This window comes from Festucalex cinctus, chromosome 8 (genome assembly GCF_051991245.1).
Source record: "Festucalex cinctus isolate MCC-2025b chromosome 8, RoL_Fcin_1.0, whole genome shotgun sequence".
Classification (NCBI taxonomy): domain Eukaryota; kingdom Metazoa; phylum Chordata; class Actinopteri; order Syngnathiformes; family Syngnathidae; genus Festucalex; species Festucalex cinctus.
Window position 1 is genome coordinate 28304885 of NC_135418.1, and position 25116 is coordinate 28330000.

At 38.1% G+C, this 25116-nt stretch overlaps 1 protein-coding gene across 1 annotated transcript in view; it reads right to left on the reverse strand.

Annotated features, from left to right (window-relative positions):
* cdh22 (cadherin 22) overlaps positions 1 to 17770 on the reverse strand; it is a 238991-nt gene extending 221221 nt beyond the window's left edge. Inside the window, exons 1-2 of the mRNA XM_077529529.1 lie at positions 17727 to 17770; positions 12680 to 12748 (exon numbers count right to left, since the gene is read on the reverse strand). The gene's annotated coding sequence lies outside the window, so the exon portion shown is untranslated. The remainder of the gene's footprint in view (positions 1 to 12679; positions 12749 to 17726) is intronic.
* Between the last annotated feature and the right edge of the window lie 7346 nt (positions 17771 to 25116).

The window sequence follows — 25116 nt, forward strand, 5'->3', positions numbered from 1 at the left end:
ATATCTGTATCTGTTCTTTAAAACATTTTTTTAATTATTTTTTTTAAACATGACCTCCTTGGCAGATTTAATTACGCTTAACTATAACTGTAATTCGAACCGCATAATTATACATATGTTGTATTTATCGACTTCATTTTTAAAACTTGCTGGCTGTTTAGGAGTTTCGTTTTATTCCTCTGTAGCCAATTAGTGTTAATGTGCGCTTTCTAACGACCCGCTTGAACACAACGTTTTCCTGGGCCCACGAGTAAGGCCTTGAAGCCGTGCAAATAAACAAATACCACACAGATATTCCAAACCTTTACAAGGCATTCTGTATACTTCTCCTGGCTTTGCACCATCGCTCCATGGCAACCCCACTTTTGTCACATTTGACGTCGCGCTCGTGTGAGTGGCAACGCGGCGAACGCGAAGAGCGCGAATGACGGCGGCGAGCACAAAGCGCACAATGAGACGAGGCAGCTACTTGATTTTGTCAAGTGTGCCGCGCGCAGCTGTTGAACTGGAGCCATTTGTGCAACAATTATCGGCTCAAAAGCAGTCTAAGGACAATTCCGCCAGCGTGGAGGTAGACGATGAACAAGTTTTGTAGGATTATTTTCAATGCCGTCGCCAGAAAAGTAGTTACTGGCGCCGACAACCTGCTGCATTTACTTTCAGCGTTCAAAGCAAAATTAACCCTGAAAGTCATATGACACTCAAGTCAACCTGTTACATTTGAATGATGAAATACTCAATGTGCTTAGTAACTAACATTTCTGAAAGATTACATTTAAACCTAAACTTTAAAATAAATATTATATATTATATTATGAATTAAAATCTAAAAAAACATTTCAAATGTGCCTTTAAAAATAAATGACTTACAGTGTTGCCATAGTTACATTTCTGATTACTTGATTTTGAAAGTAATGTAGTTACTTTACTGATCACTTGCTTTTAAAAGTATATATATATATATATATATATATATATATATATATATATATATATATATATATATATATATATATATATATATATATATATATATATATATATATATATATATATATATATTAGGGGTGGGAAAACCACGATTCAATCCTGTGACGATATTTGGCTCACGATATCGATAATATCACGATATATGAAATCTACGATTTTTGCGATATTGTCAAAAAAAAAATTGCAATATATCACGATATGTGACTCAAAAAGCCAACAAATGCCCATAAAAAGGAAAATGTCTAATCATGCATTTATTCAATGCCAAAATGTTGTACAATGTACAAAGTTCTGCACAGCGCCTCACTGCCTCTGAGCCTTTTAACCGTAAACATTCTAAAGTGAGACAAATTAGTGCATAAACATTTATAACATAACACTGCACAACTGGACACGTTACATCGATATCTACCGTCAGTGTATCGATAATTTATTGCAACAGAGAGCGCAACAATATATTGCGAGATCTGTTGGTCATTAGACCTGTTCGCCATTAGAGCTGTTTTACAAATCTCAATTTCACAGACAGGTTGGGCAAGACAAACTTCCACGCCTATCCATTGATAAACATAATTAACGACGATATACGTCACTGGCAGTAAATGGTCGGATTTAAGCTGACGACTATAAACGTTCATGGGAGCGAATGAGTTAATTGGAGCAGAGCCAAATATGAGTACATACAATAGGATGCATGCATTTAAAAGGTTGGGCATGCAACCTGAGTATAATTTACACAAAATGAAAGTGAAAAGGCAGCACGACTACGTCTTTGCATCACGATTATCCACAGAGTCTGACTGATGGGGAAAAATGTGTTAAGAAATAATAAAGCAGTGTCGGACCACTGTTGCCAAGCTACGCATCCACATCAGCCCTTGCCTTAACCCATTCCCCGGGCTGTCATTGACGAGCGCAGAATCATTTACATTTTAACTGTTCCTGAAAGACACGGGGCCCATTTCGAGGCCTGCAGGAAGAGCTGCCTGCGGTTTGTAGACTTATTCCAGAAGGTTTTTTTTATGCGGCGTGCATGGCTGCATGCGCCAGATAGCACCCGTGAGGACAGTTCAGCATGTTGAAGAAAAAAAAAAAAAAAACTGAATAATAATTAATGGCACCAAACAGAATTATATCATAACATGAAACATGGACTCACTGGAAATACCATATTTGCTGCTGTAGTGCATTTGGTAATGTAGTTGTCATACATTGGACAATTAACATACTTAAGTCCGCCGTGATCCCCCCCCAGGAGGAAGGAAGCGCAGCCAAAAACGAAGTCCCTTGTTGCTTCAAGCTGTCGGCTTCTGATTAAGTTGCGTCTTTCGGACCTGCTTTTCTCGCCGCTCTCTCTTATTCCATTGTCAAAGAAAGAAGCCCAAGTCAATCCTTTCTACTTTGCGCAGCTCTCATGGGGCTCGCAAGACGATTGAGTGCATGTCTCGACAACGCCGCCAGAGATCTTACTCCAGAAACAGCGTGCGGCCAAGATGAAACGAACACACACCAAAAAAAAAAAAAAAAAAAAATGTTCCGCAATTGTGTTTTTGTCTTCCATTCTAAAAAGCAGGGCAACCGGCTGCTTGTGGCATATTAAAGAGCTGTGAAAAGTATCAATGAGCTACCTGCTTCTGACCTCAAAAGTAGGCACACTGGCACATTCTAACAAATTGCAACACAAATTTGGCCTTACAAAGAAAACAATATCCACTTTAGATGAGACAAATGCAATTATTTTATGAAAGAGTATTCATTTTGTCACCGTACGATGACCTGTCCCATCTGTCTCTGTTAAAAATCAAATCGTCGCACAGGTTTGCGGCCCTCTTCTGCTTTCCACTGTCATATGTCACGATAACAGCAGCACGGGAGTCACTGGAGTGCGGACCTCTGCCAAGGCCAAACGATCAATGATTCTATCATTTTATTAGCCAGAATGGAAGAGGTTCTTCCTGGGCCTATTGCCCAACGGTACACAAAGCAGCAAACTATTGTCTCCGGTAGCTTAGCATAAAACTGCTAATGACAACAGCCTGTGAATTAATATTCATTTGGCGAGATGGCACAAGTGCGACATAAAACGCATCCCTTTAACCGGATTGACCTCAACTACCAAGCGCATTTATGATTAACCCGTAGGCCACATCTTATTTTGAAATGACTTGGCCAGAACTATGGAGGTAAGTGCAAAAGTAACTGGTAAAATTGAAAAAAAAATTGTACCTGGAGAAAAAAAAAAGTACAAATCTGTATCTGTAAAAGTCGTTATTTGTATCTGTGTTAAAAAAATAAATAAAATAAATTTAAATTACAGGTACAATTCATTTATTTATTTATTTTTATGTATGCATATATTTTTACAATTTTTTTTTCCAGGATCTTTTTTTTTTCCAGGTACAATTCTTTTTATTTTTTTTACGTATGTATATATATATATATATATTTTTAGAGCACATTTCCTTTTTTACAGGTACAATATTTTTTTTACAGGATCATTTTTTTTACTTACACATTTTATTTTATTTTTAACACAGTTACAATTTTTTTACAGGTTCATTTCTTTTTTTTACTTACACATTTTTTTTTTACAGGTACAATTTTTTTACAAGATCATTTATTTTTTACTTATACTTTTTTTTCCTTTTTTTTTTTAAACCATGACATTTACAGATACTAATTTATACTTTTTTTTTCTATAGGTACAATTTTTTTTTTACTTTTGCAAAATATTTACCTCCATACAAAACCATCAAAAAGACCAAAACGGGTCACAATACTGCATACGGGTTAAATGTTGGATTACGTTGTTTGATTAAGACTGTTTGAAAAACAAGCAACTGCAGCAAATCATTTCCCTACTTATCTATTAACCATGTCTATTTTTTTGGCTGATATGATTGTAATTTACACTCTCACAATTAAGTCGAGGCCAAGTATGTAATAACATAACAAGGAATTTGTTTCTGGTAGTATGAGCTACACTAGTGTTGCAGTAATAAGCAACTATGGCAACCAAAAATGTGACACAAGTACAGAGAGTCTTTACGTACTGTAAGGGTATCATTAGTACTCGAGTACTGAACAGCTGTGCAAGCAATGGTGTTGTAATTCGTGATGGACAAATGAAGCTTCATGAAGCACTTGTGATATATAGATTTTTTTTTTTTTGCCTCCTCTGGATGACACGCTTGGTGTATAAAGATTCAATGTAATTTTCTATTGCACAAGCTTTTATCTTTAAACCAAGAGCACCATCTAGAGGAGTAAAAAAAAAAATATCACAAGTGCTTCATGAAGCTTCATTTTCCCATCACTAGTTGGAACGTCATATGTGAATGCGACATTCCAGTGTATTATGTGCAGGCAGTCAAAATGTACACTTTTTATGGTTTATTTGGTTGCCTTTGTGGTTTTGCTCCGTAGCTTCCATCAACGGGTTTCACTGTCTCGATACAAGTAAATTCAAGGACCATTTTAACGGGGCTTTAACTTGCCGTTGATATTTGTGTGTTTTATTTACTGTTCGAGTTAAATGTGAGGCTATCGGCCCGGTAAGCGCCTCTCTGCAAAGTTGCGCCGTGTAAATCAGCCGGCATCAGCCAAGGACGCGTCACCCTATCAGTGGCAAATTAAAAGTTGTTGCCTCTGTTTTGGACGGACGTCTATATATTTTCTGCTGCTCTTCCTGACTGGCCGCGGGCCGGATGCCAACATCGCGCAGTTCACAAAGCCGCGGAAGGCTGAATTCGATATGAGCAGGGGGAAGTATATCATATCAAAACTATGATTATACACTATCATATCTAAGCTGATACACCTTGATGTATGAGGCAATTGGGCACAGGCTGTCAGTAAAACACCCTCTGTCCTCATGTCCTGGATGTAGAGCCGGTCACATCCAATTCCAACACCCCAAATTCCCTTCTTTGATAAGAACCCCAAATGTCCTCTCAGGTTCGGTGCAGAAAAGCATCCGCAGTGGAGATCCACAACAAGGAGACGCGCTTATTTTCAGGAAGAGTCAGCCGGGATGTGAACACTGTATGAATGTAAAAAAAGGTCGAAAAACAGTCTCTCTGTCTAGTCAGCAGAGAGTTAACAGAGCGCTATGGATGGCTGTGTCAATACAAGTGACTCTTTGTTTTATAGCCACGACAGCTCGCCATCCATCCATGGCGCACAGGTTATTGACTTAACATTATGCACCGTCTATTTGTGCCCTTGACCACGATTCAGGCAAAAAAACAAACAAACATAACTGTCCATGACTGAAAACAATTTTTTACCAACAACAAACTGTACAACTCACAAATGTCATGTGCTGAAGGTTGGATCCCAAAGCGCAGGCAGAAATAAGATTTTAACTATTCACATCGAGAGACGTGGAACAAACTTGACTAGAGGAGAAACAAAGAGAGTTGCACAGAGGAACAGTGGTACCAGAAGCAATAATCTGACAAAGACATAGACTTCTCAGAAAGCAACTACAGACAGTGAATCGATCTGATTTGTTGTGATTAAGTAAAGATTGACATCACATAGGTCCAGACATCACCTAAAGGATTAATGACAGAGATGGGAAAACCAGGTCAGGAAAGTAAAAACCCTGGTGCTTCTTGTAATGACCTCATTTACCTGCTAGTTAAGTACAAGTACCTGTAGCTAAAGCCAAACTGTGGCAGGCTTTTTACTTTCTGGACCTGAATTTCCCGTCTCTGAAGATTGACATCACATAGGTCCTGACATCACATAACATCACATAACGTTTTTTCCAGTTGAAACCAGATGATGGTTACATCAGTTCAAAACAGACCACTGTCATGAAACCAAACTTAACAGGTCATGAACTCAAACTTAACCCTGGCGTGACCCCCAGACATGGGTCAAGACCCAAACATTACCCCTGCATGACCCGAGTCATGACAACAAATCCAAAAGTGAAAACTTAAGATACCATCAGTGACAATATTCTGACATAAAAACCTGATAAATTGACAGCAAAACAAAATGTCTTCAACCCCATTATTACTATAATAAACCAAACAAACCAAAAAAAAAAAGTGTGTCTTTGTTACCACTGTTCCTCTGTGCGATTCTCTTTGTTTCTCATCTACTCAAGTTTGTTCCATGCCTCTCGATGTGAATAAATAGTTAAAATCTTATTTGTGTCTGCGCTTTGGGATCCAACCTCCAGCACTTAACACTAAGCATTTAGGAAAAACTTGCTCTAAAAATTAATGTAAACAACTAAATTTAAAAACAAAAGTCAAAATGAATTAAAAGCTTACTATAATGGAAAACCCCAAATGTATTATTTTCCTATTCAGGGAGCTTTGGTGGAATGTTGTGGCATTTCAGAAAAGCAGAAAAAAAATATATTTTCAGCAAATAGATGTGAAAAGTCCTAACATAACGCAATTTGCCGTACACGCAACTGTAGATGTTTTCTTGGGCCACAAAATAACCAAACAGCAAGGAAATTAAAGCCACCTTAATCATGCAGAGAACATCAAGAATTTCTCATGGATTTTACACAAGCATGCGACCTCTCCTGAGGTGCACGCACACATACATACACCAGGGATGCCTACTACTTTTTAAGAAGTTGTGAATAAATTCAGCTAAGCGGGGGGGGGAGCGTTTGATGTCGAGTCCAAAGAGAGGCTGGCGGTTTGTCATAATGTCAAGGTTTTTGCAATTACACGTGCGCGGGTTGGAATTCCACGGAATTAAAAGTAGTTATTTTGCCACCAAAGGTTCACGTGAACACATCGTTTGACGGCATTCATCCTCCCAAACGGGCCTTTTGGTGAAATCCGCAGCAAACACTCGAGATGACGCTCAATCCATTCGGCGCGCTGATAAAGACGCGGACGGCCTCTGGAGAGGATAAACGACGGCGAGGAGACGGATGGAGATGTTAAAAAAAAAGATGCACAAGGAGGGGACTACAAGACGTCGGTCATCACTGGCTTCTGGTCAAACTTTTTTTTTAAAAATACGCAGATTAGGCCCTCCCTCCTCTTGCAAATGTAAATCATCTGCGAGGGAGATCAAACGCTTTGAGTTCATTTAGCCCTTCGGTCCACTTTGCTTCCAATCAGAATAGAAATTTCCAAAGTTCTCTCTGGGTAAAACCCTGGGAGGATAAGAAGCCGACTTGCGCATGAGCCCGGGAGCTCCGAAGGGCCCGAGCTAAACTTTCTTCTCCTCATCCCCAGATAAAGCCTGTCCTCAGCTGCGCGGCAATATTACCAAGAGTTTACAGAGTCAAAGTTATCAAACCTGAATCTCTTATTTTCCTCATTCAAACACTTTCTCCAGCGGGCTGACTATTTTCGGAATTCAACGCTGCTATGCATTGAAGTGGGCTTGAATTGCAAAAGCATACTATTATTTAGAAACAAAGAAACAAAGCGGCATTTTTGGCATCATGAGTCATGTGGTGCAGGTGTGTGTCTTCACCTCCGTCGAACCCCTGGGGTCGGATCAAACCCAGGTTAAGAGCCACTGATCTATATACTCAGCTGTGAAGAGTGTGGATATTAGGGGTGTTAAAAAAAAAATCGATTCGGCGATATATCGCGATACTACATCGCGCGATTCTCGAATCGATTCAATAATCGGCAGAATCGATTTTTCTTTTTTTTTCTTTTTTTTCTTTTTTTTTTTTTTTTAAGGATTCACACCTTGAGCATGGAAGAATGTTATATGAACGGAACATTAAGCCTTAATATTTTATTTTAATGCTGTTCAAACATGAAACAGATTACAACATCTATAAGACTGAAATTTCAGATAAATAAATAATACATTTTCATATAAATCTTACACTCTACAAGCGTACTGATTAGTATTTTCTAAATTTGAATGAAAAAAAATCGCAACAATCGACTTATAAATTCGTATCGGGATTAATCGGTATCGAATCGAATCGTGACCTGTGAATCGTGATACGAATCGAATCGTCAGGTACTAGGCAATTCACACCCCTAGTGGATATATATTTTATACGTCTGCCTTGAATCGCCATCTGACACTATTATATAATACTTGTGTGCATTTTGGGCACTGAAGACTATTCTCTATTTCATCCACAGTTGTACTTAAATAATTATGAATTTTGTTAATTTTTGTCTTAAATCAGGAGCCAGGGCTGTTTCATACTACCGGTACTTGTCGGTTATCACAAAAAAAAAAAAAAAAAAGAATGTAGCAATTCCAGTTATCAAAAAGCCTTCATCAGAATAAAATATTTAACATTTCATCATAGTTAATTTATTTTACCTTTGAGCAAGTCCCCTCTTCAAGTTGCTGCCTTGATCACCAAGTTCGTCTTTGTATGTCATTATTGCTAAGACCCTTGCAGAAAAAAAAAAAAAAAAAAAGTACCGAAACTAAGTTTTGTTCTATAAAGCCTGAACCATGAGATATATATGAGAGAAATTTGGATTCTTTGTAAATAGAGTATTGATTGGACCTTTTGAACAAACAGTTTCTTTTTTTTTTGGGAATCAACTTCCACACATGACTTTTGATTTGTATCATATTTGATACATCCAGTCACAATGCTTTAAATTTGTACATTCATGTCAAAAATATAATAATAAAAAGACATGTTGTTAAAACTCATTCACTCGCCGCCTTTTTCACAGAAGCAATCCCGTTAGCTCCCGGCTGTTTTACTGAATTTTGACTGATTTTGCTAGGCCCACAGAATATTGTGTTCTATTGCCATAAAAACATGGAACCTACTAAAAGAAGGACTAAAGTCTCTTCTTTCATCGGGGGGGAAAAAAAAGTATATTTCTATCTGTTTCTGTTTCGCAGCAAATAGCATTAGAATATAGCTAAGTTTCATCCTTATTCACAAATCTATTTAGAATTCTGAGGAGCTGAGCATTTTTTCAACATGGCCCTCTGGTTGAGCTCCTTTGCTGTGCTGCCACCTGCTGGCCGTTTGTGTAATAACTAACATTTCTTCAACCATTCTTTGCAGTTGACAGGCTGCATCAAAGCCTTCTGTATTTTCTAGAATAAAAAAATAAAAATAAATAAATAAAATAAAAACATATAAATACGTCTTTGGGACACTTAAAACATTTAAAATAGTTTTTGGGGGCAAATGAGTTTTAATAAGTATAGCTGTCTCTCATTTCACAATTGGGGCGATCTTGTGAGAAAAGTCATCAGTTGGATGATACCGCCCTCTCATGGATTATCCATGCAATGCATGTGTCAGATCATATACTTCAGGGTTTTTATTGTGGAATGGAAAATGTTATACTCATGAAATAGAGGGCTCAAAATATGTTTACTATAATACGTTTAGTGTTATAGGGTTGAGTGTTGACAGAAGATCAGAATTTAAATACAAATGGGATGAACATACAGTACAAACATGGCTACATTTGGGATTTCATAGTTGTCTGTGGTCCAGCACCTGCTCCCTTCTGCGCACGTCAGTGTATAAATCACAACAGCACCTCTGCCAACACATGCTGTAGCCGGGCCATAATGGTGGGGGGGGTTCTTGCTGAAAAATGGATTGTTTGTGGGGCCTCTTCAATTTCAGCCTCCATTTTGGGGCCGATGTTTTTTTGTTTTTTTTTTGTTTTTTTGTTTTTCTCCATCCACTCTTAAGCCACGTCTTCTTCACGCTCTGCTGCTTTTCTAACAAAGCTGTCCATATCGACACGAGCGTATTTTGTTGAATCCAAAAACGTTGCTTTGGTCGATAATTTAATGTACTGCGTCGGCACGTTGTGAGGACGGCGGATCGCTCTGAATTGTCTGTTATAAAGTGTGAAAACAACTGCCAGTGCTAAAACGGCTAATGGTAAAAGCACTAGAGGCGGCGAGGAAGTGTGGACTACATCAAAAAAAAAAAAACCATCTAAAAGCACTGTGGACGCAAACATCTTCCTCCATTACCAGAGCACAGAAAGGAAGGAAGCTGTCAGAGGTGCAAGCACCCGAAGACATGATAACTTATGAGAACTACGATGAGCTTTGCTCCAAAACATTGTATCTGATGACTTTGGTTGCAGAGTTGATCTGACTGCTAAAACTTAATTACTTTCTTTCCTCTGCGGCTTCGCTTTCATAACATCGCATCTTAAAATAAACATCATTAAATACAACCATTTTGGACTCATTTTACCAGCGCCGCATACAACGGAACAGAAGCATCAAGCGGCAGACACCAAACAAAACAAAAGAAATCCCAGCTGGGAGAAGCTAGCGGCGTATCATCGTTCACGTTGCGAAAGCGCGAGGGAACAAGTGGATTTAGTCAACAAATTTCACTCTGAAAAGTGTAACTCTTAATTTGAAGAGTCAATTACATTCAAGGGTACAACCGCAAGTGGTCCAAAAATATCTTAATAAGAAAGTTTGGATTGGAGGGAAGTCAGCACTGTGCGGCAGTGGCTAGCATGTCTGCCTCACAGCTGGGAGATGATGAGTTTGAATCCGTATTTCACCTTCAGCGGAGGATGTTTTGAAAATTCAACTATTGGCTGAATTTCCGGAGGAACCTGACGTCCATTAGTCACAAAAATATCAACGCTATGTTTAATATAAAATATTGCTTAATTTTTGGCAAGTGAGGGGAGGAACTTCATTAAGTCTGGCCATATCGTCTTGTGGATTTTTTGTAATAATAATAATAATAATAATAATAATAATAATAATAATAATAATAAGAAGAAGAAGAAGAAGAAGAAGAAGAAGAAGAAGAAGAAGAAGAAGAAGAAGAAGAAGAAGAAGAAGAAGAAGAAGAAGAAGAAGAAGAAGAAGAAGAAGAGTAATAATAACTAGAGCTGCAAGGCCCGGGTTGTGAGGGCCCTTTATAGCTGCTCGCAGCTCTAGTTATTCTTCTTCTTCTTTGTTATTCTTCTTCTCCGCAAACGATCGCAATAAAGAAAGGAAGCAGGAAAGAAAGAAACAAAGAAAGAAAAAATAAGTTACTATACAATGCATCACCACAACATTAGCATATAAATAATAATCATCACAATTAATGTACTTACCTCAAATTATTGCAACATACATTAATCAAAACATATGTATATACTGTACATTATGGCATTTACCAAACTCCATGAAATACAAAAGAAATCCCGTTTTGTTTTTTTGTTTTTTTATTCAAAAAAAAATGGTGAAATTTGCTCAATATACATTAATTGGTAGAAATTCCCTTTTCTGCCCAAATAAATGCGAATTGAAATAACAGACATCTTGGCAAGGACAGAATGAGTGAACGTGAGACTTATTTCCTTGGATTTACCCAGAAATGCCCTGGGGTGCAGAATCTGAATCCGCACAGCAACATTTTAAGATATTTGATTTTTATTTTATTTTTTTTACACTCAATGCACTTATGGGAATAAAAAGCTGACGCAAATGACACTCGTGATTGCACCAAACTGAACGCCGTTTGTTTAGAAGAGGACTTGAAAGCGTGGAATACTCACGGGATTCATGCCAGAAAACATTGCAAATGCTCTCGACGAGATATTATTTTCCATGCAATGACAATTAAAGGCGTCCAGAGGCTACATACACTATATTGCTCCTGCTATGATTAGAAGATCCTTGGCAATTAAGTCCGAGCGCCAACAATAAAGCGCCCAAGACACGTTTGTTTTCAATTACAATCCACTTGACTTTGCACTTGCTCATGTCGGTGAGAAAATCTTGCGAATGTAAGGATAACAGTTTGGAATTACGCATGGCAATGACGTGAGAAGACTGGCGAGACCTCAGCCAATTTACATGAACTCCACAAAATGCACGAGCTGAAAAATTGGGGGGGTATTTTTATTGTTCATTTTGTGTATGCGCGAAACAAACTGTCGACTTCTTCGCTCCCCGCGAGGGAAACGGGACAAAATATACAGGAATTTAAGACCAAAACAGTAAAACTACGGTATTGTATTTTAGAGGACACTGACAGAAATATTTTCAATGATTTTATTTTGAAGGGCTCGGGCATGCACCGCATTAATTGCTTATTATGACTGCTCGCCACTGCAATAATGAATGAAGACAACAATATACTGTGTACTCCTCCCAGGTAGGGCTGTCACTCGATTATTTTTAGAATCGATTATTCCATCAATTAATCGGATAATGGGATACACTTTAATTTCACATTTCAGTGTATTACAAAACCATTTTCCGCCAATTACTGTTTATAATTGGTTATGCTAACCAAACATCAATTCAACAATACCAATGAGATGAACTGATGTTGTACTCACCTTGCTGAACGAATTTAGTAACCGGTTCAGTCATTGTTTTCATTTTATTTTGATCAAATACAAAAGATAATCAATCTACTCTGATGAATGACTACAGAAATCAGAGAATAATTACTGCTGAGATTCTGAAATTGGAGTATTTGGACGATTTTAATTTAAACAATGGCTCGAAACGATTACTCCATTATTAAAATAATTGTCGATAAATTTGATAATAGATTACTTGTTGATTAACCGATTAATTTTGACAGCTCTACTCTGCAGGTATATATTATTTATCCTCTGTGAAAAGTCATAAGTCTGGGCGGGAGAATCGGAGTAACTTAAAAGTGTGCAAGCCAGGCGTGTAAAAAAAATAAAAATAAAATAAATAAATAAATAAATAAATAAATAAAAAACAGGGAGAAAATAGAACTTACCTGTCTGTAGTTATGAGTGAAGTGTCTGACTGTATGAAACTGCTCCCTGATGGCCAAGGTGCATAAGAGCTGGAACAGATTAATAATATTTGCATTCATTTCAAAGGAGAAATATGACTTGGGATACAATTTTTTTTATTTTATTTTTTTTACAATAAGAGCATGGTCACAGAGCAAATTAAACTCATAAGTCAAGGCGCCACTGTATTTTAATTTTCTTTACAATACATCAGTAGATCAACGAAACGCTCGCTTGTTGCCATGGAAGTACAGTAAATAATACTTAAGACATCCCTTGATTTCTGCACTGCAGGATGACTCTGTGTTTGAAGGCACGTGGAGTGGATTTATCTCGATAATAACAACGTCGCCGCTTTACCTTGAAAAGTGGCCAGCGTTCATATATCCGCGTCGTAAAATGCAAATAGGCTGCCTTTGCAAGTCACAGCTCTCGTTTATTTACATTTCCAAATCCCGGTGGTAAAAAAATATATATATATTGAGTTTCCTTGTGGCGTTGCAACTAGCACATTAGCAAAAAAAAAAAAAAATCGGCCTTATGAAAATTCACCACCCTCTTAAGAAGTGTCAATAATGAATGGTAGTTCCATTCCGAGCCTCACTCATCATGGGGTCATGATGTATGGGAGCCCGGCGGGGACATACAGTATAGGGCGCATTAGCGAGGGTCGGGTCTGTGCAAAAATGGGAAGTGATTGTGAATGATGGTGGTCAATGCCGGCATCCTTTGACAAAACAGACTACAACGGAACATCAGTCATCGCTGAGAGTAAATTCATACTAAATAAAAAATAAAAATAAAAATAAAAAACTCATCAACCTGTGTTGTATTGATTTCTTGTTGAACAGCATCTGCTTTGCATAACAAAGGCCAATTAATCCAACGGGACCGCTTTCCTATGGCGTGCCTGTGCAATTAACTCATTGACCGCCAAAAACGTTTAATGACGTATTCTAAAATCCTAATGAATACTGCCAAAAACGTTAATTTACGTTTATTACGGTTTGGGTTTTTTTCTCTCAATGGGCAGCGCTACGTCTTGTGCTGCACTGCCTTGTCACTAAACAAAAAATATTAGTGTCAAAGTCCTTGTTGTGCAAAAAAATGTATCTTTTCACAAAAAGCTTGTTTTTCTCTTAATATTTTTGTATTTTCGCTTATGTCACTCAAATGACCAAATTTCAAATGGTGATTACGAAAGAACGGAATGAGGTAGAAACATACTTTTTTTTTCTCATGAAAGAATGGAATCCAACCTTTCATATGGTATTAACAATATTTATGTCGTCATACCGTACGATATTCTGTTTGCTTTGAAAGATGAGTGAAAATGCTCCAAATAGGCGGGGCACCGTTGGGGATTTTTGGATAACGTTTGGCAGTCAAATTTTTTAAAAAGCATTTTCATTTTCAATTAATTTCGTTAACGATGTTGTTTTTCGAATTTTAGTTTGTTTTTGTTTACTATAATAACTTTGGTGAGGGAACATTCAAATATGAATAACAGTTTCAAAAGTGTAAACACCCCCATTAATTTATCATCAAACAATGATCTACATGGTTGAAATTTGGTAGCAAATGCAAATGCAAAAAAAAAAAAAAAAAAATGTTTGAAGGACTGATTCTAAAATGGGTGCTTCAAACAAAAATGTCAGACTTCCTGTGCTCTTTCGGACTCATGGTAGACGTGCCTGCCAAATTTCCTGTAGCCAAATGAACCTGGCTTCAGAGGCTGAATTTTAAAAAATTGTCAGGATCACAACAGGGCAAATGGTGATTTATTTGGCCCAAGAATAATGAAACAAATTTTTAAAAGGTATTAAAAAGTCTTGTAAAGGCTCACCATCATTTTCTGGGGTCAAAATGTGCGGATATCTTGAAAAGGATGAACTAACATGTAAAAACATGAGCATTTAAACACCACGTGCTGCTTGATCCTTTAACTGGATCATGTCCTAATTCCACATCAACAAAACACCATCTCCTGTAAACTCCATCCCACGGAAAAAAAAAAAAAAAAAAAAAAGGCCACTGGCCTCAGAATTGCAAAGCAGCTCCAAAGTGCATCATAAATCCATAGACAAAAGGCAAAACAAAAAACTAAAAAAAAACGGAGTGGACAATTTAGCGCGAGTTGCTTTTAAAAGGTCTCGCGGCCCACACGCCATCATTCGGGGCCGTGGCACGGCAGGCCAGAATTGCGCTCATCAAGCATCACCCACTCCACAAGTCCACATGTGCTTAAATGCGAGGATAACAACAAGGACCACGCTTTAAAAAAAAAAAAAAAAGAATAAATAAAGCTAGTGTTTGAAAATGTAGCGATGGAATTCCAATCTGGCGTCCCAGCTGGTTGGGCACATATCCATAAAATAACTTGCACAACCTTGGGGAAACAGGTGCGACCTCACAGTGGCACCGGCATGGGATAAATGTTACATGCAAATTGCTCACAACTTTTTTCCTCTGCTTGGTAAAGGTTACGCTAAGCTCAGCATTTTAGGCAGCTTGAATATTGTATCTATATGGCTAGCTTAATACGATGTATGTATGTTTTGGGGATGGATTAATGGGTCATTGTTTTATGTGTCGATGTTGGCAGTTGCTTATGCAGTTACTATGTCATTTATGATGATGTATGATGATGCTTTAGCCACTTTTAGTTTGTCTAGTCTTACAGTTACATGACCCTTATGGTGATAATGTATGATGATGATGTATTAGCCACACTGAGTTTGTCTAGTCTTTTGCAGTTACTATGTCCCTTGTGGTGATAATGGATGATGATGTGAGACACTCTTACCTTGCCTCGTCTTGTGCTGTTACTATGTCCCGTATGGTGATCATGTATGATGATGATGTATTAGCCACTGATAGTTTGTCTAGTCTTATGCTGTTACTATATCCTTTTATGATGATAATGTATGATGTTGTTAGCAACACTTAGGTTGTCTAGTCTTATGCAGTTATGTCCCTTATGGTGATAAATTGATCATCTATGATGATGATGATGTATTAGCCACTCTTGTCTAGTCTTGTGCAGTTACTATGTCCCTTATGATGATGTATGATGATGTTAGCCACTCTCAGTTTGTTTAATCCTATGCAGTTACTATGTCCCTTATAAATTATGGTGATCATGTATGATGATGAACTACAGTATTAGCCACTGTTGTCTAGTTTTGTGCAGTTACTATGTCCCTTATGATGATGTGAGCCACTCTTAGTTTGTTTAATCTTATGCAGTGTCTATGTCCCTTATAAATTATGGTAATGATGTACAGTATTATCCACTTATCTAGTCTTGTGTAGTTACTATGCCCCTTATGATGATGTATAATGTTAGCCACTTTTAGTTTGTTTAATCTTATACTGTTACTATGTCCCTTATAAATTATGGTGATCATGTATGATGATGATGTACAGTATTAGCCACTCTTGTCTAGTCTTGTGCAGTAACTACTGTATGTCCCTTATGATGATGTATGATGTTAGCCACTCTTAGTTTGTTTAAACGTATGCAGTTACCATGTCCCTTATAAATTATGATGATAATGTATGATGATGATGTATTAGACACTCTGGTCTATTCTTATGCAGTTACGATGTCCCTTATGATGGTGTATGATGATGCTAGCCACTCTTAGCTTGTTTAATCTGATGCAGTTACTATGTCCCTTATAAATTATGGTGATAATGTATGATGATGATGATGATGTATTAGCCATTCTTAATTTACCTAGTTTTATGCAGTTACTGTGTCCCTTGTGATGATAATGTCAGTTGCTATGCAGTTGTTATGCACCTATAGGAGTCACTTATTGACAGTCCTCTTCTATCATATAGGCCTTTATTCTGTCATCTAGAATTGTCATGAGGTTGAAATTTTCTGAGCAAAGGTTTCTCTCAGAATGCAGAGGTTTCTAATCCCTACAATTCCATGCACATGTTTCAGGTCAAGTACAACTTAACTCGTAGTTAGAGCGCATCGAGTACAAGAATAACCTTGGATAAGGAATGATTTTGACGTAGCCCGACACCCTTCAATTTGTAGTGGCATTTCCCAGTCGGCCATTGCTTCCTTCCCAATTTTACACACTTCAACATTTGGCTGCTCCTTTGCCCGACCAATATCAAGTCAACAGTGCATTAACAACAATCAGTGATCCGCCATCTCACGCTGTATTACTCCCATTCCTCCTTCACTCTTTAATGTCTCATTAAACAATGCGCCGATATGACTCGGGGACGTCAGGCAGGCTCCTCAATTATGCGACGCAAAGCGCAGAAAATAATTAAAGCTACAATCAGCGGTGTCACGTCATCTTGCAGGCGGTCGTAAATTAGAAGCTGATTGCAGAGTTCACGCCTGTCATGGCGGCACGTAATTATTGTCAAGGAGGTATGTTGAAGTTGGGGCTCGCACCTTATCTGCAAATTAGAGCCAAAAAAAATAAAAAATCATAAATGCCTGATAGGTATCAGGACATTGAGATGCGCGGTTTGCTTCTCATTTATAATTACATTGCCAGTTTGCACTCCTTTTCTAATACTTTATCAAGAACCAAAATATATATATTGTGTTTTAGTAACAGCTGTTACCATTACAAGCTACTGTTGGGTTGAACTTGACACTGTACGATACTGTGCTATGATTCTTCAAGAGTTTTTTTTTTTTTTTTTTAGCTGACAGATCGTAAAAGTAGTGTTTGAGGTTACAAGCTGTGCTTGAGTACAACAACGGATCTTAAATTTAGACAGACTGTCTCATTCTAACAATAAACAGTAAGCGCATGCATAAAATCGCATAACTGACCAGACAACTTGGGTATTTCCCACCGGTAAATTCAGTTCAATAAATGTTAATAGTTTAGAGCGTGGGCGTGTGTGTTGGAATTTGACTGTTGCAGACAAAATGGCTGCCCACAGGAAACCTCAGAAAGTTTTATACTGACATTTTTAGGCAGCAGGAAAAAAAAAACGCATCAGCATCTTGAACTTGATTATATTTTAAGCTTAACTCACCAACATCACACTTGTTGTCACTTCCACAAGCAGGTGGCTCACTGCATGTCAGCCATTATACATTCCCCACTTCCTGGTTCTTCCTTGCACTTCCTGGTCCGCCATTTTGAATTTTAAACAACTGTTTCTGCCTTAACATTTAAGCAAATAAAGTAGGCTACATATGGGTAATTGGCAGATAAGTTTGTCCGATGATGCCCGTTTTAATGAATTATCATGTGATGTGACCAAAAGGAAATAACCAATTAGGGACTTTTATTTTGAAATATATTTAAAGTCAGGAGTTTGTATCATTCACAAGACAGTAAAGAACCCATGGGAGCAGCTATAAGATTTGTACTTTGTCTCACAACTACGTAAAGTAAAAAAATAAAAAATAAAATAAAAAATACAATAAAAAATAAAATAAAATAAAAAAGAGAGAGAGAGAGAGAGAGAGAGAGAGAGAGAGAGAGAGAGAGAGAGAGAGAGAGAGAGAGAGAGAGAGAGAGTTTCCGTTTTTGCAACTAGTATGTGGTCATATGTGGTGTGACCTGAAAAAAAATATATAGCCTATTAATTTTGTCCAACTTATGTGGCAAGCTAGCTTGTTTTGTTTATATACTAATTGTTAGCCTCATAGATGTCCTAAATGGTAGAATAATTTAAAACATATTACAATTCTTATATTATTATTATTTCATGTGTTTTTATAATAAATTAACTGTGCTAGGTCTGGTAAAATCCTTATCCATCAATACCCACATGCATATGTACTGTATGGCATTTAAAAGTTATATATTACTTGCATTAATTCATCAAAAAAAAAAAAAAAACACGCGCATAACAAACAAATTGTGTGTCAACCGCCATTATTTATGCTCTTGGACATGAGTAGAAATATGCCCGGCCTAATAACATGGCGCATGAAGGTAGGGGAGGTTTCAATGAGCCATTCTTCATTTGCGTCATTTGTGACAGCCTTTCCCGCGGCGGCGGAATACTAAAATGAAAGCGAGCAGCGGCGGTCTCCGTCGCCTCCCCGGAGACGCCGCTCGCCTCTGCAAGTGGGGAGAAGCTTGGACTTTATTCATTGATACCGCCCACTGTGGTAAAGAGCCTCAAATGGGAGGAATTACAGGATCAATAGTGTGATTAGCGGAGGCCTTGTAGCTGCAGCCTGTTGTTGGCAATCCTTTGTATAGTTTGTACGATCCAAGCAGACCCAAGAGACAGACGAGGTGTTGCTCCTTTCTTTGTGAGGGAGATACTGAAGATGGATGTTGTAGGGGTTAACAATTTTTTGTTTTTTTTTAATTAAGAGTGACCTGTTTGAACTGTACATCGTATCCTGTTATTAAGTTTAAAGAAGATATAGTCCAGCTAAAATGGAGTGAGTGATGGGTCATGGGATAGGGAACAGGAAGGTACAAGATTACAAGGTGCTATTTTTTTTTCCCTCATGACGTACCACAAAAAGAAAAACAATTTTGATGGCTTGAGTGCACACACTTCTCAGTCAGGCTGATATAGACAGCGAATCGGTCTGATTGGCTGTGGCTAGACATGTGGGAAACAGGACTGGCATGGAATTATCTGATTGGCTGTTAACCAGATAAAGAGATTAAAGATTCTTGACATCACATAGCTCCTGACATCACATAGCATCTTACCAGTTGAAACTAGATGCTGGTTACATCAGTTCAAAACAGACACTTGACCATACGGTCATGACCCAAACATAACCCTTGCATGACCCAAACATAACCCTGGCATGGCCCAGTCCTGACACCGGGGAAGTCGCATGTTTTCAAAAGTTAAAAAAAAACTTCAATAAATAGCTCCCTATTGTTTTCTACAGTAAATAAAGTATTTTAAAATTCCAAAATATCTCAAGTATGTAATTGTAAGTATTCCCTCGCTATAACGCGGTTCACTTTTCGCGGCCTCGCTGTATCACGGATTTTATTTAGTGCAATTTTGCAAGCTTTTTTTATTTTATTTTATTTTTTTACAGTAGTTACTTTACAAAATTTATGAAGGTTTGAACATTGAGATTGTTTAAATAAGAGAGAAATGTGAGAAAATATAAATGCCTCAATAATGCTAGAAGTTTAGAAACTGTGTGCAGGTGAGGGACTTTTAGAGCCTTAAAAGATTTATAACAAATGGAAAACAAAGTTAAGTACTTTGCCGCTTCGGGTATTTTTTGGAACCTAACCCCAGCGGAAAACGAGGGAACACTGTATTATAATTTTAATTATCTTAATTTTCTCCTTTCTGGAAATTTAAACAATTAGTTCACTCGAGTTTCTATTTTCGCTGAACACTTTTTTTTTTTTTTTTTTAATTAATCAATTATCGGTTGCACGATTCTTCAAAATGCTGAATGTCGGTGCCGATAATCAATTTATCCCTCGTATGTGATAATATGATGCGATCATACGTTTATTTTGGGACGGAAACCATATCTACCATGTGGCCCATGACGTAAATGAATTTTTTTAAACCCTTGTATGAAGTAAAACCACTTCTTGTTTCTGCGCATGTGACAGCTGCAGCTGTGTCGTCTTCCTTCATGATGGCGTCGCCAAAGGGAAACGAGAAAAGCCCCCCCCCCCAAAAAAAAATCGACTACACACCCGCATTTAAAAGCGAGGTCCAACTAGTTGAATGTCATTACAGGAGCAAACTGGCGGGCGACCCGCGGGGACGAGTGGGACAATCGATGTTGCCAGTATCTTCGCCCTCCTAATCTCTGTCGCCCGAGCCAGCTCTGCTATCGGTAATAGATCTTGGGGGATTAAGGGCTCCCTTCCGGAGACACTTCCCTCTCGTCGCTGAAGACCAGCGGGGCGCCAGTCATGCGGAAACGGGGCCGAGTCGGCGGGACGGCAAGAGCTGGATATTAGGAGAGGCGATGTAAGGCTCATGAAGTGGGGGGGGTGGGGGGGGGGGGGGGGGGGGGGGGTGGGGGGGGGGGGGGAGTGGGGTAAAAAAATAAATAAAATAAAATGGGGGGTGGGGGTGCTATGGCGTGATGGGCAAAAGATGGCACATAGACAGGACACGTGGGAAGCAGGTAGGGAACGGGAGGAGGGAGAGGACGGAAGAGAGATGAACCGAGAGGAGGATAAGCAGCCGGCCAGCCGGGGGAAAGCCGAGAGCCCATGTAATTTCTGATTTCTCTAATCCTTCTGGCATTTATACTTTCAGCTGACAGATAATGAAAATGAAAAATGAAATGAAAAAGTTCCACTCACCGAACGCTGGGCATGGGATTTTCTTTCTTCTTTTTTTTTTCCAGTCTCTTTTGTAATGCTTCGTTGGGCCCATGCGCTGAGCCAGCAAAACTCTGTAAATTATATAACCTCAGGTAAACCTTTAGATGTACAGATAGAAGATTATAGATAGATAGCTAAATAGATGTACAGCTGTAGCGCTAACTATATACGAGCTAGCTAGCTTCATAGCTAGGTGGTGGATAGATAGATAGATAGATAGATAGATAGATAGATAGATAACAAATGTACAGCTACCTATATACAATAGCTAGCTATAGCTAGCTTTATAGCTAGGTGATAGATAGATAGATAGATAGATAGATAGATAGATAACAAATGTATAGCGATAGATAGATAGATAGATAACAAATGTACAGCTACCTATATACAATAGCTAGCTAACTAGCTTTATAGCTAGGTGATAGATAGATAGATAGACAACAGATGTACAGCTAGCTATATACAATAGCTAGCTAGCTTTATAGATAGATAGATAGATAGATAGATAGATAGATAGATAGTTTGTATGTGAGTGGAGAACAAAAGTAAATGTTCCCAAATCTATATTTTCGAAGCCTAAAAGATACAAACGCTGCTATTCGCTCTGTTGTGCGCGTATCACAATTATACTTGTCCAGGCGAGGTCAGCAGGTCCTCCGCTGCTCTCGGCAGCATACCTTGTTTCACCTAAAGCTATGCTGCCCCGGGCCGGACTTAATGCGTGCACTTACCCTCAGGCGAGCAGACAGTAAAAGCAGGGGAGAGACGTGTAGGCAGAAGCAGAATCAGCATGAAGTTCTGTTATGAAGCCCCCCTTCCTGTGATGGGCATTTTCATAAATAAGGAAGGAAGCATTTTAATTACTGCCTGGTGCAAACCTGATCCGCAGGTTTACATGATCCTCAACCGTGTTGTTGCTCAAAATGCTCAAAATTTAGGAAATGTTTGACAGTATTTCACGGTCCTTACTTAGTTTGTTCAGTTTTGGCTTTAGGCTTAGACATCATCATCATTTAAATTGGGAACATTTTTTATTTATTTTTTTTCAAGCATTTAGAACAGTAGACGAGCGGTGATTCAGCTGTATAAAATGGATGGATTGATTTCTACGTTTAGGTCACTTTGTTTTCCAAATAACATAGTGTTAATCATAGAGCTTTATTTTTTTACATCGGAAATGGCTCGTAATTCCCGTGAGAACGCATTATTATGCCGCGGATAAGATGCAGCCAAATAAAGATTACATGAATTATCAAATGAAGGGCAATTATCTAGCCATCAGCTATCATCCGTCCTGATAGTATGACAGTAATTTTAATTAAGGCCGCTGAAACGCAGAGGCTCGTTGCTCGGCTACAACTGGCGCCGCCTTCTCGTGGCCAAAGGATTGATGGCACCAAAATAAAACAACACCGAAAAACAAATGGCCGGCACAGGCCCGGACAGAGGGTGCATTGGGCCGCACACATTCCACTGTTGGAGTGGCTGAACGTTGTTTGTTTTCCCGTGACTGCCACAGTCCATTTGGTCTTTGTTTGATGGAGGGATGCCGTAATACATATTTATAATAATCATACATGGATGCTAATGGGAATAAACCACCTATGTCAAAGCATCCAGGCAGGGGCAGAGTAAAATGGATTAAGCCCGGAGTGTTATTTCCCCCTTTGCGGGCCGTATTTCACTGTGAGCCAAAGCTGCTTGCCTATTATGCATAAAAACGCATATGGTGTCGTATTTAAAAAAAAAAAAAATGGAGGGGTGGAGGGGCAGGCGCCGGCGTTTGGGTGGTAAATCCAGAGTTATGAAGCAGGAGCAGCGCTTGGCGGCCCGCTGCAGCAAAACAACTTAATGTCAGCCGCTAATCTAGTTTGCAGGTGTTCATGGGAGCTAAAGAACATTTCAGACAACATTTATTCAAATGAGCTGAGCGTCACGCGCATAAAATATCATTACATGGACGCGGATTGAAGCTGAAAAACATCCATGCGAACCTGTGAAAAAAAAAGTTCAAACCCTGTTATAAATAGTGAAAACTCATTCACTCACAGCCATAAAAACGTAGAAATACTTTGGGACACAAAACATTTAAAATAGAACGTATTTATACGTTTTTGGGAGCAAATGAGTGAAGAACTCAAACCATAGGTTTTTAATTTACACATATACTTATAAGTATACCAGAAATTATGATCCCTAAGCAGTTTAACATCACTTCAAACTATAAAAATGCACCGGAAGTGCACATGTTGTTAGCCTAACTTTTTCCGCTAACAAGCTAGGCTAAATTTAGCTCCACCCCGACATGCAACGCGTGCCTCTCATTCAAGTTGGACCACGTCAATGTGCTTCTTTGACACCATTGTACTACTTTCCTATTAGGTGGGACTTTGGCACCATCTTGTTGCATCTTAGGGAATTTCACAAAGCACGCAAAAACTATCAATGGGCGAATTTGTCAAAAATGAACTGCAATCAAAATCAAAATATCCCAGCTTCTGATTGCTAGCTGCCAAACATTATTTTTTTTTTGGGAAATAGGCAACTCCTAAAAAGATTTTATCGGTTGTGTAATTAACATTGACGGCTGCATCCTGACCTTCTATATCAGATAAAGAATTTTGAATCAGAAAGAAAGACAACTTGCATAAGAACGTTTTAATATCCACACGAAGGATTTGGCAAAATTTCAATATGATGATTTTTCTTTCCTGGTGGGAATTCCTGTTTTATTTCCTCGCTTGATCCAGACATCGCTTTCGATTTCCCACGCTGTCAAAGGCCTTTCACTCACTCTGTCTGTGTTTTAGGCATCCTTCAACCCTCATGCTGAGCCTTCCGTTGTCTGGCCGCCTGCTGTCTTTTAAATATCAAGACGTCTTTGCTGCGCTCGCCGGTGATAACAAGCCGCCTTCTCGACCTGTTCTGTACCACAACATTAGGTACGCCTGCACAATGTGATGAAAAAACAACTTGGAGAATCTGTGCATCCGCAATGTTGAATTTGGGATTTTTTATTTTTTTTTTACTGATATTGGGATGGATGAGGTAAGTTGAAAAAAAAAGTTTTTCAAATAAAATAAAATAAAAAATAAAAAAAGTACTGTTTTAGGAGCTGGAATGTAGAGTGCAGGTAGTTTTATGCATGGTGATCATTTATTTTAGCTAACAGATGATAGAATTGTATGCAAATTATTGTTTAAGATAAGATACAATGTTATGGCTTATGTCGTCAATGAACATAGAAAGTAGGAGTGTGACGATATAGCGATATCGCAATAAATCGTGATACTTTGTCTCCCGATAGATTATCGATACGTCTACGCAAGTATCGCAATATTTGTAGTTAATATGCAGCCACTATGACGGCTCCATTGGTCATGAATATTGAGAAATTACTTGGCGGGACACTAGGGGGAGCACCTCATAAGAGTGGCACGGAAATGGCTGCAAGTCTTCAGGCGAAGAAGACTCATGAGCTTAGTTTTATTATGAGGATGATTATTATTTTATTTATATTTTTATATAAAATATGTATTTATATATTATGTATTTATATTTATTATATTATGAATTATTTTGGAATTTTATTATTATTTATTTATTATTATGTATTCATATGTATTTATTTTATTTTTATTTATTTATTTATATTATTATTATGATTATCATTATTATTTTATTACCTGAGCAATATATCGATAATCGTGGTATCGTCATATCGTGAGATAATCGTTATCGTTAGCCTTTTTTCGCATCGTGAGGTAGCCAGAGTTTCCCATCCCTCATAGAAAGTGTCAAATTGTTCATATTTTCTCCCATGAATTTGCCATTACTTCTATGAAGGAGCTAGTACTGTAAATAGTAAATTTTTACATGTGTTTTTTTTTGTTTAGAAAAAGCAGAATTATCCACTTTACTGCACAGTAGATGAAGTTTAATTAATATTAAAAAAAAAAAATGCTTAAAAATATAAACAACTGGTTAGCTCGATCATGTAAACAAGTCCTCATGTATTATTAAAAACCCAAACATGGCTTTTCGCACATGCCGCCACTTAAAAGCAAAAGGAGCCCTTTGCTTTGGATATTTTTGCTCAATCTGATATTTTTGTTCAATCGATGTGG